At 33.1% G+C, this 20255-nt stretch overlaps 1 non-coding gene across 1 annotated transcript; it reads left to right on the top strand.

Moving 5' to 3' along the window:
- Window positions 1-7758: 7758 nt before the first annotated feature.
- On the top strand, window positions 7759-7831 carry Trnad-auc. The gene has a single exon. It is a non-coding gene; the product is annotated as a tRNA-Asp (tRNA).
- The last annotated feature ends 12424 nt before the right edge of the window (window positions 7832-20255 follow it).

The raw sequence follows: 20255 nt of genomic DNA, 5'->3' as shown, positions 1-20255 counted from the left end.
TCTCGGTAGGTTTTTGCTTTATGAGTTTAGTACATTCTTCAACGGGGATATTTGTCAATAAATTAGTAACGTCAAATTACAAAAACACAGTTGTTGGGTATATTGATGTTATTTAATTCTTTTATCAATTCTAAAGAATTGTTAATACCGAATGTAGGTTTGAAATTAGTGTTAGTTTTAAATATTTTGTCAATTGTACTTGCAAGTTTATGGCATGGGGAATTATAAAAGGACACTACTGGTCGTATAGGTTTGTTTTCCTTATGAATTTTTACTGTACCGTATAACATTGGGGGTTTCTGGTTCATTGGTATTAGTTTTTTAACTGCACATTGGTCATCTGAGAATAAAAAATCACTACTTTTTATGGCTGTTTGAACTCGAGTTTTTCATTTTAAGGTGGGATCTTTCTGTATTTCTTTACACTCGTTATTATTTAGGAATTCCTCAACTTTAGAAATGTAATTTGATGTTCAATCAAATACTATTTCCTTTTTTCGGCTTTTAAAATATCGTTGTTGTTACTTTTTAACTTTTTATCAATAGACTTAATTGTACGTGGGATATTTAATTTTTTGACGTTTAGATTTACCAAGTTTTGTTTAATCAAAACTTAACTTACTGTGAGTAGGAATTATCTTTTTAAAAAAACGATCGTATTTATGTGTTAGTGTGATTTTGTAATTTACTATGAAAACGTCTGTAATATATTTTGATGGATGAAAAAACTGTTGCCATGTGAATATCTCTGTGCAGTGTGTTATTGTTTAAATAAAAAGGGGAAGAACAATTCTTAAAATTTTCGATTGAAACTTTGTAATCTTTGAATATTGGAATATTTGGCCGATCCGTGAGCTTGAGACCCGTTCATCCAAATAGGTTTGAGAAGATATATGTATGTAAAAAATTTTGATTTTAATGATGTTTTTGATTGTCGGTTGAGTAAGCAATAAAGCTTTTAAATCATTTGTTGATCGTCTGTTATGTTAATCGTGTGTGTGGATTCCAAGTTAGTCTTTTATTAAATGTAAGTCCTAAATAGTTACCTTTGTAGGAACGCATAAAAAAAAGGCAATGAATATTTACTTATTTAATGATTTATAACGTTAAATAACGTTTAACATTATTTTAAGACGTAAATGGGTGGATTGGAATAGGAATGGATAGGTCCTCATTGAAGATGGCTGAACGCGAAACATGTTTGAGTGTCTCAAAATCTGCGAGCCTAGATAGACGGTTCAACATGTATTAAACTTTCAGACCCCTTGCTACACAAATTTTAGCATCATCATTGTTTATTTTTTGACTGACAAGATAGGTTTATATAGTGGGATCACAGATTTAACATTTTCCCAAATTCTGTGGTGATTCTAGGTCGAAAAATATTAGACACTTGTAGAGACTTCTTCCCAATTAGGGCTAAAACGAAGAATTTGTTTTCAAAGTAACTTAAACACTTTATTAAATACGATTTTCTTCCCTCCTTGTTTTCATGTTATTATTATAGCAATATATTGGAGTTAAGAAAATAAAATAATAGCAGGTTAGATGAAATGAGATATATAAAAATTTATAATAATAGAAAAACGCTTACAGCTTCAATTTTTTTAATACGATTTACAGCCGTTTATTCATCTTTAAGGCAATAAGCACCTTCCATAGTACAGGAAGCGTTTTTGCAAAACGAAAATTTAAAATAAAACTCTTAATTCATTTAAATGCTTACTTGCATTTGAGGAAAAGCTTCACATAAATACGAATTTTTTAGCAATAAAAAACTATTTTGTTTATACTAGCGGAGTAGCAATTTTTTTTCTACGATATTTCACCGATGTTTGTGTTCTACTTCAAAATTGATACACCTCAGGGTTAAAATCTAAATTCTACTCTCCTACGTCCATTCAAAAGGTAACTATGACTTTTCTTACTGTATAGAACAGCAATCATCAGATTTTATATCTTTATACAATAAAAATGGCAAAAAAGAGGGAAAATTCGAAAGGTGGGTTGAGATGGGAATTTGGTGTCCCAGAGATCTAAGTCACGATAGCTCACGTGGTAGAGCAGTGGCGTATTTAGCCAAATGTCGTAGGTTCGAATCCCGCTTGTGACGCTGACTTTTTTACCTCAACCAATACCTTTCCTAAAGATATTATACAATAAGTGAGAAAAATAAAGAGAAATCAATAAAAACTTTTCAAAAATGGTATTTTATATCTCCCATTATATATTTCCAGAGACTAAATTAATGCCGTTCATTGTAGTTCACAGTTCTGACCATCAATAAGTTTCATGCGGTTGAATGAAACGTAGTTGCTCTTTTCGGTATGACCTCATTTGTTTTTAAGCTCATCATGTGCGTGTTGTGTGTAATGATTATAGTATAAAATTTAAAATCGGCAAATCAATTGCGTTCTCACAAAACAGATTATGTTGAACTTCCTATTGCGTAATGTCAAAAACGTTGCCTGGAGAATGATTTGTTTAAAAATTACTTTAGTTACTTTACAGGCTGAAACTGTTAATACCTCGTGTTTGTGTTAACTCTGATATAGCAACTTATTAAAGCCCTGTGTAAGCACGGACCAGGCCCGGCAGACCTTTCCCTTCCCCTTTGTCTTTGATCGGGCGAAAACCACCGAGATTGCCTCAGAGATGTAAGGAATCGCCGTGATATTATATCTTCTTTTTTCTCACTCTCTCTCTCTCTCTCTCTTTCTCTCTCCACCCTTCTTCTCTCCCTTTCACTTTTTCCGATGGCCGGTAATGCACTCGTGATGGGATTTGTAAGATGGCCCCGGGTCAGATAAAAGGGCCCGCTTTATCTACTATATCTGCTAGCGACGGGAAATTAGTGGTATTGGGAAGATGTATAGGCCCTTTATATCATTGAGGTCGGACCTTGACTTTATACAAATTACAAATCAATAACTTCCGAAACCCTCTGGTAAATTAGTTGTGCGACCGATATTTCAACCACGAAAAGAGAATGAATAGAATATTACTAAATGTAATAATGTTGCAAAATCCTTTAAACTAAAATAATGTATAATGTTTATGGTGTAACGTAATTTCTCGCTATAATCAAAAATAATCAACTAAAGTTAAAAGTGGCATAAATCATCTTTTGTTTACTTGTTACGACTGAATCTGATCTACTCTTATATTTTAAAACCACTGAATGTACTTACTTACAAACCTGAAATTCGTATTTTTAATCAATACGTTCAATTCTTCTTAATTTTCACCAATAAAGTCAACGCATTGCTCTCAAATATTTATTTTTATACAAGCCATGACTCGACTTCATTTGCTCCGGGGTTCATGAATCAGTAATGCCGGCAAACAAAAACGCCATTTAATATTGCCTGGTAAGTTTTTGTTAGTTTTTAGGCTTAGGGCTGGCAAATTACACTGATCATCACAAGCCTTTTCTTTCTTGTATTTATTTTCTTATCTTTCTCGCGTTTTAAACATACTTTTTTAAACATACTTTACAATTTCGTTTACTGTTTCTCTAGATAAGTTATCGTGTCTTATGATATAACGGTATCCAACTCTCTCTTTTCTTTATCCTATTTCTAGCCTTTCTGCACCTCAAAGATGACGTCAGTTCTGCGCAAAATAACAAACAGAAACAAGATAAAACATGACAGTCTTGTTCAAATTCACACCACCCCAATGTACTTAATATAGCTCGGGATAAATGGGGATAAGCCTCTACATTCAAATTAATAAATTACATTCACACACCAGACTTCGTTCAGACGACCTTAGAATAATAGATATTCTCGGGGTAATTGAGGATATGCTCTTCCATTCAGGCAAATAAATATATTTACACCTGCAAGCTAAATAAATGTGGTTTGGATTTAATTAAATAACAAAATGAGGTGATAAATTGTTAATTAAATTTTAATTTACCATTAAATAATTCTCCGTTGATTTGGTGGATTTTCTTTTAAACCATCATAATTAGATATTTTTATTTAAAAGCAGAACATGCTAATTGTGTTTAATTTGGTTTACCTTAAAATAAGTATGTTCTAATTAATTAACGATAAAAGATGAATGTACTTACTTACAAACCTAAAATTCTTATTTTTAATCAATATGTCCTGTAATTTTCATTTTTTTAGAATAAAATCAACGCATTGGTCTCATATATTCATTTTTATAATCTGAAAGAACCAACAAAATTCGAGAATCCGGTTTTTGTCTTTAGACCCACCATCCATTTATTATGAAAGTGATTCCCAACAAGTTATAAATCAAATTTTAATTTACAATTAATTAAGGTTTTTAGTTGAGATGAAAAAAAGTTAATGGCACGAGAGGGAAAAGACATTGGAAAAATGGCAAAAGGAGGGAAAACTCATAAGGTGGGGTTGAGATGGGGAGTTGATGTCCGAGTGGATCGAGGTCACGATAGCTCAGGTGGTAGAGCAGCGGCGTATCTAGCCGAAGGTCGTGGGTTCGAATCCCTCTCGTGCCATTAACTTTTTTTCATCTCAACTAAAAACCTTAAATAATTGTAAAGTATTAATTGGTCAAGCGGACCACGAAATCAGTGAATTTATCAAATTTTAATAATTTTATCATTATACGTCAAATTCATTTAAGACACTTTTGTTAAATTATTTTATAAACAAAATACAACAATACAACGCCCGAATTGTAAAATTTAAACAGATAACACTCAACAGATATTATGTTCACACGTTTCATGTCATGTTTTAACTGAAATGAATAGCTCATGAATTCAACCGAAGTCTCAACTTAAACGACAAGAGTTAGAGTTGATCAAACTTTAGTCAATCGACTCTGTGGAAACGATCGTTTCATTCAAATTACAATATTGATGATCAATCAACCAAATTAGAATAATGCGAACGCGCCATTATAAAACCGACAAGGCGAAGATGCAACCTTCCTGCACGACGTTAGGGTCGTGCGGGTTTAGCATATACCACTTTCTGTTATTCTCTCACTGCCTATTTCTCACTCTTTCTCATTCTCTCACTCTCTCTCTCTCTCTCACTCACTCTCTCTCACTCTCCCTCCCTCTCCCTCTATCTATCTATCTATCTATTTATCTATCTATCTATCTCACGTTAATTGTTTATCTATAGGATATCCAACTCCCATGTTGTCGTTCAATCTTCCTTTTTCCTTTCTCACTGGCTCGCTCTCTCACACTCTCTCTCTATTTTTTACTATATTTTTTAAAATGTTAATAATAGATGGTGCCAAAAGTGTTTTGAATGAAAATCGTCAAAAATGACCACAGTTTGGCAAGGTTATTTCTATTTTTACGAACCCAGAGGTTTTTCCATTCTCCTTTTACCATATTGTAGATTAATAGTTTTAAATCCGCTGGGCGTACAGGTTGGGATGTCTAAAAGGTCAATATTATTTAAGAGTATGAAATATTATTTTTTTCACTAAGTAATAGGATGATATCCTTTTTTCGTTTATACATCGAAAAACCATCTGAAATGTCAATATTACATAAAGATATAAAATATTTGCTTATTCAGGAAATAATAGGATGATACGCTGTTTTCTTCTAAATATCAAAAATCCATGTTTTTGGCCGAATATAAATCATTATATTGTATAAATATGTCTTTTTAAATATAGATAAATAAGGTTATCCTAACATTTATTTTGAAAACACTAATCTATACAAAAAATTTAACAGTTTACTCGTCTGTTCCAAAAAAATTCCCACTGAATTTAAGAAAATGCGTCTGGCAGATTAAAAAATTGTAGATAATCGAATCAAGTTAATCAAAATCGTCCAAACGAAAATTCCAAATCCCGCCGCTTTAAATAAATATCATAATTTAATTGTAAGCTTTTAATCTAGTTAACAATTTAAATATTGAAACAAGGTTGACACTTATATGTAACTAAATGTAACACTTTGGCAGATTAGTTTGATGAATAACACTGGAAAAGATATTCTATGAGAACGCAATAATTTAAATGAATCCTAATCATCATGATATAGTAAATCATATCATGAACTTTAGTTTATTATTAATTGTCTAAGTGAAACTTAAATATCCAAAGATAATGATGGTATGCAGGAGTGGAAGGTTAGGATGGGATTGCCAGGGCTTTCATAAAACAAGTGGGTACTCTTTCAACAGCCAACAGAAATGTTACCGATCAAAATTTAATTAAATTATTAAAATTAAAACTAAATAAAGTATATTTCCCCCGTAAATTGTTGAAAAGTATGTCGTTTATTGTGTGAAGAACGTCCCAGAAAACAGATTTCTGGCCGAAAGACACCGGAACACGAACTGGAAGCGTTATGTTTATTGGAAATCGCAAGAGACTAAATCGTTATAGATACCACAGATGCTAGAACACAAAGAAAGATCAGAAAATTCCTCGCAGCACCGACCAGTTAATCTCGTTAAATTTTTGTCCCCTTTAGCTTTGAACGTTGGAAACAAAATTGTTATAAGATGGACGGTTTTTTAAAATTAAATTTATTCATTAAAATTTGTCTTATTGGAGCAACTATTAATTTTATAATCATATACATGGAATAAATAAATGTTTACATTCTTATAAACCTATTGGTACAATAAGATTTACAGTTCACTGTTCAATAATTTTTAACTGCACTAGCTTATATGGCTTTGCTATTTTTAATCTTCTGACGGTGTTTCCGTTATGTAAGAGTTTGGTCGCTTCCACATTCTCGTGCTGTCTGAGGAGAAACAGGTTTTTGTCGGGAAATCTTTATATTTCCGCCGTGACCTCAGGAATCTTAAGATACCTAGTCCTCATTCCTTATGTATTAAGGTGCATTGACCATGTTACGTAAGATTGCTGTGTTGGGTACCAACCGATAGTTCAATACCATATGTCCTCAAAGTCTTTAGGACTTATTTGTATAATAATATTTTAATCTGTATAGGAAGGTTGGAGCCACAACCTATCAACCAGTATAGTTGTCTATACCTTAAACCTATTTCTGTCGGGTTTTTTCACCTGCACTTTCTATCCCAGCTTAGCATCTAAGGAGATTCCCAGATATTTAGCTTTATCGCTGTATGGAATAGACATGGTCCACTTTTTTGTTTCCAATGTTTAAAGCTGGATTTTTTTTCATTCGTTTATCTTATTACAAGCATTTTGAAAGATTTTGATTGATTGATTGATAGTCGGTCTGATATCACCGTTGTGTGATCATAAAATCTGCAAACATTGCAAATTTTACTCCAATAAGATGTATGATTTTAAAAAAATCCAGTATAATTAACAATCCCTACAAAATAGAAGACAGGTATTGACCAAACTACTGGTTCTTAGGCCGAATCCAGACAGAGCTTATGGAGTTTGATTGAAAATAATAAGTAAAACATAATGAAAAATTGTGTATTCACGATCTTTGTATTGCCCCTGTTAACTCTGTTAGATTCTGTTAGATCGAGTAAAATGATGGCGAGGACTTGTAAGAATCGGCTAAATCACATTGCTCGATCTAACAGGCCAGGGTCAATGTTAGATGTTACATTCACTAATTTTCGAGGTCCGCTTGACCAATTAATATCTTTCAATTAATTATGGGTTTTTTTGTAGTATACTTTAAGTATACTTCACTAAAGCTCTCCGTGGCCATTTCATTTGTCGCCGAGAATCAAATAGATTACACGACTTTTGAAAAATGGCAAAAAGGAGGGAAAATTCAAAAGGTGTGGTTGAGATGGGAAGTTGGTGTCCGAGTGGATCGAGGTCACGATAGCTCAAGTGGTAGAGCAGCGGCGTATCAAGCCGCAGATCGTGGGTTCGAATCCCGCTCGTGACACTGACTTTTAATCTCAACTAAAAACCTTAATTAATGGTAGAAGTTAGGTCGAAAATGTAGTCACATTTGTCATAGGTTTGGAGTTTGGAGTTTATTTATTAGATAATTTTACATACTTTGTAAAAAGTGAATACAAGAGGAAATGTCTAGGACATTTTACATCCTTATGGCAGAGGGCTTAAGTATATTCACACTTTTTGCTGATTTGGCCTAGAGAAATAAGAACATTGCTATCCGTTAGGGCGTAGGTAACCAACATGAAATTAACAGCTGTTTTTTGTTTACACATATTTTTATTCTTAAATACGCATTAACTAAATCAGACCAATACATTTATTTTGTTAATTTCTGAGCTGTTATCATCCATAATAGATACTTCCCCTATCCCATAAAGTTGTACGCTGTTAGACATTAGGATACGAGTCAGTTATGTCGGCAAGAATTAAAACGTGTCATTCGTTAGTACTTTTCGAGCGCATAGATAGCATTTCGAATGCAAGAGATGATTAATTTTACATTTTTATTAACCTTAACATTTAACACAAAAGAAAAAAAGCGTTCAAGGGCAGTTATAGCTTTATTTTTTTGTTCTACCAAGCGCCATGCGCAGCATTGCGGAAAAATTAACGTTTTAACATGCAGAAAAGAAGGAGGCGTTCACGATCTGGGCATTTCTCTATTCGAGTTAACACGAATTAACATCTTACAAACATCGTAAATACCCCTCTTATCAATGCGACATCCAAACTGTAGCAGGTCATGAAGCCTGAAGACGGTTCCTGAAAAACCATATATTATTTTCCTTTTTACGTAAATTTGTTTGAACCTAAGAATCGTAACTCTTAAGAAGTTCTGAAAGAAGTTATTGAAATTAACACTGCACTAATGAAGATGACAATTACTATTACACAATAGATTATTAGTTTAATAAAAAATTTGAAATTGTGTTGGTCAGCCAAATGCGTAATCTATTGGCGAACAACAATAGAATAAAATACTGCAGAGGGACGAGGATGTTTTTTGGGAGTTTTAGCACAAATTAGTGACAATGGTGAGGAATTAAATAGGCCACGGGGCACGCCGGAATGCACTCCGCTTGTCGGACAAAACCCTAGAAAATTCGGCGTGTTCATTCAGGCCCACCGCCCATTGTGCTGGGCTAAGTGTTCGCACAAACAACTGTGATCGCTTCCCACACGGACGCTTTTCCTGGACAAAGGGGCCATTTTGCGAGAGAAAAAATTTCGCGGACAGTGTTCTCGGTAAAAAGGGTTAAAACTCGAAATGTCCGCGAAAAGAGCCAACCGTTTTAACCAGAGAGATAGGGCAGTCGGGGGTGGCCGATAGCGGGCGAGGCAGCGATAGCGCCGTTTTACACTTCCGCCACCCCACGGCTTTCCCATGGTCAAGATCCGCCTAGATACCGTCCGGAATATGTAGCTGCTACGCGGGTAATTCTAAGCAAAATATTACATCATATGTTTTAAATATTGTTGGCAACGAAACGAGATTGTATATCGCAGAAATTGGCCGCCGTATTTTAACTGGTAGCCACAACCCCCAACATAATAGTATTTTTAAGCTATATAAAATATTAAACAAAAATATTTGTCTTTCTTTAGCTTTTATTACATAATATTCATTTTATCTATATTTTGTGTCTTCATTGTCGTTCCTCGTTACTGGAAAAAATAGACCCCTCCCAAATTCGTTCACATTTTTCTTAACTTGATAATAGTTTCGATCTATTTTCCGTTTCTTCTTTTTGTATCGTACCTCCGTAGTTGAAAAACTGATGCCCATATAATGAGTTTTTATAAAAGATGTGGCGTTTTATTTTTTGGTTTGTAACGATTTGGTGTGCATTTTATCATAAAACTAAGAACATTCCAAAAGTATTTCGCATATAAACTACTCGTGTTATTACAATTTTAAAAAGATAGCTAAGTTAACCTGTTTTTTTTCCAAATATAATTACTTCGTTTTTTACAACGGCCTTTCCCGTTCAAAACTATCGAAATTTCATGGATTCGTTCTGGATGTAATCAAAATTTTTTCCAGACCTCGATAATTTAAATTAATCGTGTAACTGATTAAAATTGTTTAACGTCATGTTTAAAAACATAAATACAAATAAAATTTACATACTTGATTCACTTAAATTTTCTGTTTTCTTTTTTGTAACTAATTACACAACAATTTCAAATTATTGAATTCTCAAGCCAAATTTCATACTACCAGAACGAATCGATAAACTTTTGCTTTTCTCGTATCACTATCGTACATTTATGACATAAACATGAATTTTTTTTATTGGAGAGGACTTTCAAAATGTGTCAAATAATATGTCAATACAGTTGAACAAAAAGATGATACCAGGTCGGCTTATCGCGCCAACAAAATTATAATAAAACCACCATATTCCTCGTGCAAAAATACCTTTTTAATCATGTTTAGTTTTACAATAAAATGAATAGCTAGAAGTTTCTCTAAAAAAACTGTTTTAATCTGTTATAAAAATGTTGAATCTATTCTTAAAAAAATGGTTCCAGAAAATCAAAAGTTCATCGATTCGTTCTGGAGATATTGTAATTTATCTTCAGAGCTTTATAATTAAACTTTTAAACTGTATAGCAACACTGATTAAAAAAAAGAGAAAGTTGAAAATTTATTGCAATAAATTGCAAAGATTAAATTTTCGGTTTTTAACATAAATTAAAATTCCTTAGACGAAATCGAAAATATGGAATGCTGAAGAAAAACCTCAATATTTCCAGAAAGAATTGACAATTTTTTTAACTGGAAAGATCTTTCAAAATGTGTAAAAAAATTATGCATTACATTTCAACAAAAAATTAATAAAATATTATGTTGAAACTAAAAGTGGAATGTTTGAAGTTCGTTCAATGTATACTTTCAGTTCAACGTTTTGTTTTCCTATGCTCTTCATAAAGATTCAGACTACGGTTATTTTCATTCCTGTGGTACTCTTTTTTTACTTTGAATTTTTGTAGCCGTAAACTACCAGATTCTTCTGAAATATGAAGTTTTTTATAACTCATATATTATCATCTCTCATATGTTTATTTAGTTTCTAAATCAAATGATATCTGGTTTTAGTTTCAAACCTTTTTGTGTGGTCATTAGAGTTTTTAATTTTTTCTTTTTTGTCCTTTCATTAATTTATATTGAAGAAAATTTAAATTTTTCTCCTTCTAATTTGTTAAGTGTTATAAGTTTAGAACCGTTTTACATTTGCTACAAATTGATTCCGAGGAAGATTTTGAACCTTTATATTAATATTAATCCCTAATCATCCTTAACCATTAATATTAATGGACATTAATATAAATTTGTATATTGCCCACTACAATTTTAAATATTAATATTAATGTATTCTGTAACTACTGCAAAAAAAGGAGATTTCGCATTGTTTAGAAAATAAATAAACCGAGAATAACGAAAAAATTGAATATATTGGGAATATTTATATCGCAAAGCAATACATCACAATCAGGTTTCCAAATAAATCAGTAACCCACAAAATTATCGGAATTATAAGGATTTTTTCTGAACAAATCAAATATTACTTCGTGAGGTAAATCTCGCTTAAAGTTACAAACTCTAATTTAAGAAAACATTATTAAAGACACTTTGTTCGTCGCAGTATGGAGAATTATTTTCCATATCATAAACGAGAGTTGGCAGTTTTCCAGGCGAAAAGGCTCATTGCGTACGCACTTACTAAGCACTAATACCACACTTAAGCCTCCTCTTTAATTAATTAATGAAAAGGAAATAATTCTATATCTAATCACTGCAAAAGTGGGGTAGTGGCGGCTTGTTAGGCAATAATAGCATTATAAATAAATAAACATTTGCTTTTAACATGTATATATACATTCATTACAGGCTGTATGTTAGTAATTTATTTATATTTAAAGTTTTTTTGTTAAAAAAACATCTCCTTCATGATTATAAACGTACTATCGGTAACATTGCCGTATGGTTAATGAGAATGTAATGAATAATATTTTTTACATAACATTTTTTAGTTCAAAGTAATTATAACAAATTTTAATGTACTACTTTTTCTTCTCCAAAAAATAAATTAATAGTACAACAATTATTTTTAAAGTAATTTAAATGTAATTTAAGTAATTAAAAGTAATTTAAGTAATTTAAAATTAATTTTAAAGTAAATATTTGTATTGCCTTTTTGTTTTGGGGTATATATTATGGGGTTTATAGGTTTTCCAAAGTTGGTTAAGTGATAACACTTTTTCACCGGTTATAAATCTCTCAAGAGCCATTAATCTAATGGCTTTCCAACCTACTTCATCCCTTATGTAATCGTTAGGAGTACTTTATTGTAAATTGAAAATAACCCTTCCAATACAAGTTCAATTTGGACAAAAGAAAAAACTACTTTCCTGGCAACGAAAGCACTCCGAAAAGATTAAATTTAAATTCTAAAAAATGTTAAAATAGATGAAATTTTTTTAATGTAAATTAAGAATTAAAATCTTCACTTTCTTTTCGGTTTTTTAATTATTTTTATGTTATGTAACCATATCAAAAAGCTTTAATGGACTAACAAAAGAGGAAATGGCAGCTAATAAGATATGAAAGTTATATATAGTCACCTTTGTTGTCATTATTGTGAAGGAAAGTGGAAGCTTTATTCATTATGTTGTTTTCCTTTCTAAGTAAAAAAAAAAAAAAGAGAAGCATAAAGTGTTAAGGTGTATTACTTCTTCCATCACGTTTATGCTTTAATCAAGATAATGCACTCGCCCTTTATATTTGCGGGAGAAGAGGGACCACAACATTACTCCAGCTTGACAGAAAAAAAAAAATTTACCACGTTGGTCTAATTTTGTTAATTAACAAGGGCAATCCTTCGTTACGACTGACGACATAGTGACAAGTTACGATGGTAGATATAAAATGTGTTGAAACTGTTGCTTTTGCTTACAGATTTAAAAGGAAAAGAATATTATAGATATGTTCAAAGATATACTTTTTTCAACATAACAAAGATTTTTGTTTTTGATTTTAATTAACTCCACTAAGTTGGTAAAATTAATTTTACTTTTTACTACAAGCAGGATTTTTTTGTTTCGATTGGTAAATAAATATGCCCCTGGGGAAAAAACCCGAAAGGAATAAAGAATTATTTAATATATACAGGAAACCAATCGTTTTACAGGCTTTGTTTAACCGACTAAAGATAAAACCCCAGCAACCGAGTTAGACTCTTTACTCATCCGTTTATCCCAAATAGTAAACATAAATTTAAATGGGACGTGACTTTAATCGCAATTTATGTGAGCCCTGGAGAAAAATCGTCGTTTATTCCAACGGGTGGAAGGTTGCCAAAATGAAAATGAGGTGATTTAGATAAGCCTTTTTTCCCAAATCGAGGCGATGCTACATCCAGCTGTAGATCTAGATGTGTCCCGAAGTAGCACCAGATTGCACCCTATCCCACCCCTCCTCCTTTGGTACAAAAGCCGTTGATCTTAATTTAGCTAATACCTGAAAAAGGAGATCTCGACCCAAGGCTGGATAAAAAAAGACGAAGAAACAAACCTGTAACAGAAATAAAAATTATGTTACGCTAACGCAAATTTAGCCAGGGAAGAAAAATATTTGTTTTTCTTTATAAGACCTTAAAACATATAAATGTTTATATTCAACCGATATACAACAATTACATTAATCATAATTAAGTATACTTTATGCTGAACATGTTAGCTTCCTTGTGATAACAACATAAACTAGCACATATTTACATTAAAACAATGTAGGAAGCAGAATAAAGGTGGGACAAAGTAAAAGAGTGGCGTAGAGATAGCGAGAGAGAGAGAGAAAAGATAGTAAGGGAAAAGGCAGTGTAAGTTAGAAAGACTATATGGTAGAATAGGAAGGAAGGAAAAGAGAGGAGGGAGATAGGAAGAGGAAGAGAAAGAGGGCGAGACAAAGAGATAGCAAGAGAGAAAATGAGAAAAAGTAAGAGAGAGGGAGAGAGAGAGAGAAGGTAAGGGAAAAGGCAGTGTAAGGGAGAAAGAGAAGATGGTAGAAAAAGAAAGAAGGAAGAGAAAGGAAAGAGAAAAAGATAGAAAGAAAGAAAAACAGAAAAAGTAAGAGAGAGGGAAAAAACTGGTGGGTATAAAGAAGAAAGAAAGACTGAAAAAATGAACAGAAATACAGGCTTGCGGAACGATATTGATAGGTAGATAAATAGATTATAGATGGAGAAATAGATAGAGATAAGGAAGAGGGAGAGAATGAGAGTAAAAGAGTGCGTAACAAAAATGAACGAAAGAAATAGAGAGAGTGAGAGAGAAAAAAGAAAGAGAGAGTGAGAGACAGTGAGGGAGAGTGAGAGGGAGAGGGGATGTGTGTTAGAGAGAAGGATGCGTTAAAAAGGAGTAAATTTTTATAATTACAACAATTTATTTATAAAGAAACATTAGGTTTTACATAATTACTTATAATGAAACAATACATATCGTAATTGTCATTAAAGCTACCACTTATTAAGAATACTTTACAGAACGAAGAGTCAATGTTTATTTCGTTTTACAGTCGTAAATATACTCTAATAATCTATAATATAAAATATCAACTGTAATGCAATACTCAATTGGTTTTTAAAAGTCATGTTTTCCTTTTTGCCTGAGTATCTTAAAAAGTAGTTTTTCTTGATACGGTTTGTTGTAATAACCAAAGGAACTTTAGAATTTCCTTGTCTTGTAGTTGCTAAATCTTGAGCAGTAGTAGTAGTAGTAGTAGTAGAAAATGCTACAAGTTTCAATTAATTAATCTTTTTATGTAAGGTTTTTGGTTGAAATGAAAAAGTCAGTGGCACGAGCGGGATTCGAACCCACGACCTTCGGCTAAATACGCCGCTGCTCTACCACTTGATCTATCCTGACTTTGATCCACTCGGACACCAACTCTCCCTCTCAACACTGATGTAGAGGACTCAATACCACTAAAATACCACTAACATAAATACTAAATTAATCTACCAGCTTGAACCTCGTTATTGAATTTCCAGCGGAAAAAGTTTGACAAACATGACATCATAAATCTTCGAAGGCAATAACGAATTCTCAAACAACAAACACAAAAGATTTACTATCAACGATTATTTCTTGACGTTCATTTTGAACAACCTGTAGGATATTAAAAGTTGAATAATTTTTGTACTGTAATACTAAAGTAATCAAACCAAAGCTAAATGAATTGCATACAAATTTAAAATATGAATATGAAAATGTTTTTAATATTTTATACTTCATAAATAAAAATTAATTTTTTCATATAAGATTGAACGTTCCTCTCCATGGCGTATTTTTATTTTAAGTTTATTTTCCTTTCCTCTTTTTTGGTAATGGTTTTTTTTATATTGCAGATAGTGTTTTATACCGAGCTCAATTTTCCGCAGAGTAGATATAGCTGTCGATTCGTTAAGGGGACAATTGTTCTCTTTACCCGTTTTTCTAAGAGATCCAGTACTATTTCGTTAATTGGAAAAGCGATACGGCTACATTTCTCGTCTTAATGCCCCTTTTGGGAAAAATTGTCACGAAACCGTTATAATTTACAGCGCCGTCCAACGTCCGAGGGCTTTTCATAATTATTAATGGCTCGGGTGGAAACGGTCATTTGTTGTTGACGCGAAAGGTGTTTTATATCGTGTGTACAATAATTTTAACAGCGTACACTTGTAATTCATTTAAAAATAATTGACAAATCGCAAATTCATGTACAGTGTTAAATGTAAGGTAAATTACATTCAATTGATATTATTACTTCTGCTGCATCAATTTTCCCTCTCTTAAAAATCTCGTTTCCATATTTTTATTTGCCAGCGTCCACATACAGCGACTCACAGATTCGTTCACAGCTGAATGCAAATTGGGTTATATCATTATTACAAAACAATTGTAAGACATCAAATAAACGTAGTTTTTTTTATAATTTTATTTATCTAAACACAAAAAACACCCAAAAAATTAAATTGTTCCTTTATCATGATTATTAAAATAATATAGAAGAAATTACCGTGTGCGAACGATAATATTATTGTGTCATAGAAAGTCATTTCATATTTGGTATGTCCTCCTTTGGCTTTCAAAACTGGATCTGCCTTCTGGGCATACTTCTCACGAGATTTCTGTACTGTTCTGGATCAATTAGGTCCCGTCTTGTGTTTGTGTTTTTTACCAGAGTTGATCAAAGTTTGAAGCGTCTCCTGCAGCATCGGCTAAAGATTTTGTAGTTTTCCTCACAAATGCTCAATTGGATTAAGGTTAGGTGACTGTGGGGGTCATTCCATGGCATTAAAACCACGATCATCAAGTTACTCTTCGGTCAGCAATGGTTTCTTCAATTTTCCCGTCGCTCTTAATCCGGCCTCACATCACCGTTTATTTCAGCACTGGCATCCATATTATCATTATCACCTGGCCTACGCTGATGGACAGCATTGTCATCCTGTCCTGATCGAACGGAGGCCTTTTGGCCTCGGAAAATTTTGTTTTATGACCACTCCTCTACTTTTTAAAACAACTATCGTAAATTCCGGAAGATCTTTTAAGTTTTGTTATTACCCCAATAATAACAATATATATTTTTATATTTTAAATTTATATTTTTATGAAATTTCTCGATAAGAAAGTCATTCTTGTAGCGATTTTATTATTTGATCTTTCGAAAATGCTGAAAATGGCTTCATACTGTAATTAAACGGAATAGATCATAACCATTAAGGAAAGCAAATATTTTCAGTATGTAAGAAAAATAACTAAATTGATGATGTCTGATAACAAATTTGAGAAGAAATATTGAATGGTTTTTGCGAAATTTGCAATGAAGGAACCCCAGTCACAAAACTGTTCACACGAAGACTCGTAATAAACAGGCTCAATTCAAAGGTATAAACATAAATAAAGATTATTAGGTTGAATGTTTGTTTACCAACAGTTCAACGAACTCAATCCTATTGCTGTTGTCTGGATTAAAAAATACGGGATTTGCAAATTGGAGATAATAGAAAATTGTTTACTGATGTGAACGAATCTGTGAGTCACTGTATAAACAAACACACTCACTCTTCCTCACTCACTCTCACTCCCTCTCTCTCTCTCCCTCTCTCAGTAGCTCTTTTTCTCTCTCTTTCTCCCTCTCTCAATTTCTCCCTCTCACTCTCTCACCCCTCTCTTTTTCACACCCTCTCTCTCTCTCTCTCTGCCTCTCTCTCTCTCTCTTTCCCTCTCTCTCTTGCTTTCTATCTATCCATTTATTTTTATAGTCACATTCTCTCATCTAAAGTTTCTCGAAAATTGTCCACCATCTCTTCGCATTGCTTTCAAAATATCAACCATGCCATCATATCTAACAAGCTAGACTTGGGATTAAAATATTATAAAGGTAAATAATATATTTATTTGCAACAAAATCAATCAAATAACTATTGAAGTTTTAAGATTTAAAACGTTTTGACTAAATAAAACATTGGGGGCGTCGGTGGCCGCAACGGTTTAGGCGTTGACACGACTCTCATCGCTGTAAGGTAAAGGTCCCGGGTTCGAATCCAGCGCCTCTGCATTCGAACCCGACATACTTACAAATGGGCTTTTTTTCAAAAACACCGACACTCTGGTTGATAAAACCTCTGCTGTTGCGAGCCCTCGTAAAAAATATATAAAAAAATAATAAAACCTTAATTCTGAACATTTTTCAATTAAATTTTGGGTAATTAACAAATGCAAATTCACAAGTAATATAAATACTGTAATTAACTTATGAATGAATTTTCAATCTTATTGAATTTTATTACTTTGATTTTATTATAATCTCAATTCGGATCTAAACAAAATATGTATAATGAAAAGAGATAACCAATTTACAAAGTTAACAGAATTTTCTCAAGCCTAATCGCCACTGCACAACGGATTTACAAACAAACGAAAAATCTTGACTATCCCTCTGAAACATGCCAATTTCTTCGATTGTAAGGCGATAGATCTGTGCGCGTTTTTTTCTTTTAAACGCCGTACATTCCTTGCAGGGTCTTTGTCGTGAAAAGGGCAAGCCTAGGGACCAATAACGCTGGTCAAATCCGAACGGATCTTCGGACCGAAATGGGAAAAAAACGGCACGAAAAAAGGGAGAATCGGTCCTGTAGCTGGATCAGGCTCGCAGGGCTGACCGCTTAGACAGAATAACAAGATTTATTCGAGCCGATAAAGGCGTATCGAAATCCGGTTTATTCGGTATGGAAAAGAGTATTGCTCTCAATTTAGCGACCTTCCTTTCACACCGGTGCCTCCTTCTGAAATGGTTGGGGAAAAAAACGCCTTTCCATTATTGACTTACTCAAGTCCGTTCAATTGCCTCCATGTTCAAAATCAATTTCATAAATAATGCCATTCCATTCCTGGACTTGGGAAACTCCCAACTCCAGGCAGGTTAATTACACTGACCTTATTTACCCTATAACATCTATTATTTAAATTTCAGTTCATTTAAAAACAAAAGAATTATACAACAGATATCCCCCTCAGATGTTTCTAATTAATCAGTTAATAAAACTAACCAAAAGGTGCCATATTATATTACATAAATATTGCTTTAATATATGTTCGTTTCAAACCTATTTGATTTACTTTCACTACAGATACTTGTTTTCTCTGTTTATTTTATAGTTATAAGTTTAACATTCACATTATGTTCATGTTCATGAAATAGTTAATATAAACATATATCAGTTTACTACAATAATCTAGTACACATTGATGATCAATTAATTATGGAATTACATAATTTCATTTATTGTTATTAGGACTATGATACACTATTTGCATGTATGTTTGTTTGAAAGGTTTATTTATTTAAGCGCGAAAAATAAAATTATTTTCCAAGGTGTTCACTTTTAACAAATAATCGCTCGTTTCTACTTAAAATGAGAGATTTTCAAGCCGATTAAATACGAGTTTAAGTCAAAAGCATCTTCAACATTGATTAAATTTCTCCCCTCTCCCTTTTCTTTTTACCTCTTTCCCTCTGTCTCTATCTTTGTCTTTCTCTTTCTCTATCTTTCTCTCTCAGTTTATATATATATATATATATATGTATACATTTGTATATATATTCTGTACTGAGCTATCGCAGTCAAAACAAACAATAAATGCTTTGTTTACTGGATTAGTTTAATTTTGTACTGATTTAATCCTATTTGCACAAAAAGTAGAATTGTGCCCTTCCATTCTGCTACGCCTAAATATTGCTTTCAGTTAATCTTTTCTTTTCGATTTCATTTGATATTATTCTTATTATTAAACCTTTTTCAATGGGTCATGTCAGGCGTTTGAGTGAGTTTGATAGTGTCGGGTAATAACATTTTTTGAGGAAGGATACAGCCAGCATGAAGTTGCTAGGAGACGGAATGAAAATCACTTTACAATAGGAAGGGTTCTTCGGCACTTCAGAGAAATAGGGATTCACATTAGAAGGCGAGGGAGGGCAGGGCCGACCTAGATCTTCAGACGAGAGAAACGATAGATTCATCGGTCATCAGGCTCTACGAAACCGCAGCATTACGGGAAATGAGAAGAGACAAGTGCAAAAGTTTTGATTTCCTCAAAGACTGTAGGAAGAAGGCTCAATGAAAATAACACCAGGGCCCGTCCCCCGGCTCGTGGACCTGTTCTTACCACAGCTCAGGGAACATCCAAGTTACAATTCGTATGGGAACATGTGCATAGTCCATTGGAAGTTTGAGGTCGAGTTCTCTTTTCAGATAAGGTGAGAGTAAGCCTCAAATCTTCAGATGGACGTAATTTCATACGGATATGCTCAGAAGAAAGTTTGGGCCATGCAGGATATTCCCTAGGTGGCATTCCACGGTGGGTCATTGATGTTCTGAGGCATTTCCTTAGGACCCAAAATTGATTGTTGTGCTAGGAAGATCTCTAACTTCACGGAAGTACTTACAAGACATAATCGAAGAACATAGTGCCATTTTCCCCCCACAACGGTGAGAGATTCTTGCTAATGCAGCATAATGCCAAGCCCCATATAGCATGTATTATGGATGACTACCTGAATGAGATTGAAATTGAGGGCTAGGTGTGGCTACAACTAAGTGCATATTTAACCCAATCAAACTCATTGGGACCAACTTAAGCGACGACCAGCTAGTAACACCCTAGAAAAGTTGAAAACGATTTTACTGACTGAATAGGAAAGAATTCCTCAGAATTTTATCAGAAATGTTTTCCAAGGGATTCAAACGCGTTTAACGGCCGTGATTCGTGCCGGAGGTAGAAGTACTCGGTATTAAATGGGACATATATATAAAAAATTAAGTTAAAAAGAAAATGGAGGTAAAACATAGAGAGACAGA

The sequence above is a fragment of the Cimex lectularius genome, unplaced genomic scaffold, assembly GCF_000648675.2.
Source record: "Cimex lectularius strain Harlan isolate CLEC.00 unplaced genomic scaffold, Clec_2.1 scaffold157, whole genome shotgun sequence".
NCBI lineage: Eukaryota > Metazoa > Arthropoda > Insecta > Hemiptera > Cimicidae > Cimex > Cimex lectularius.
The sequence above is the reverse complement of the archived record's forward strand: the minus strand, read 5'-3'. Positions and strand labels throughout refer to the sequence as shown.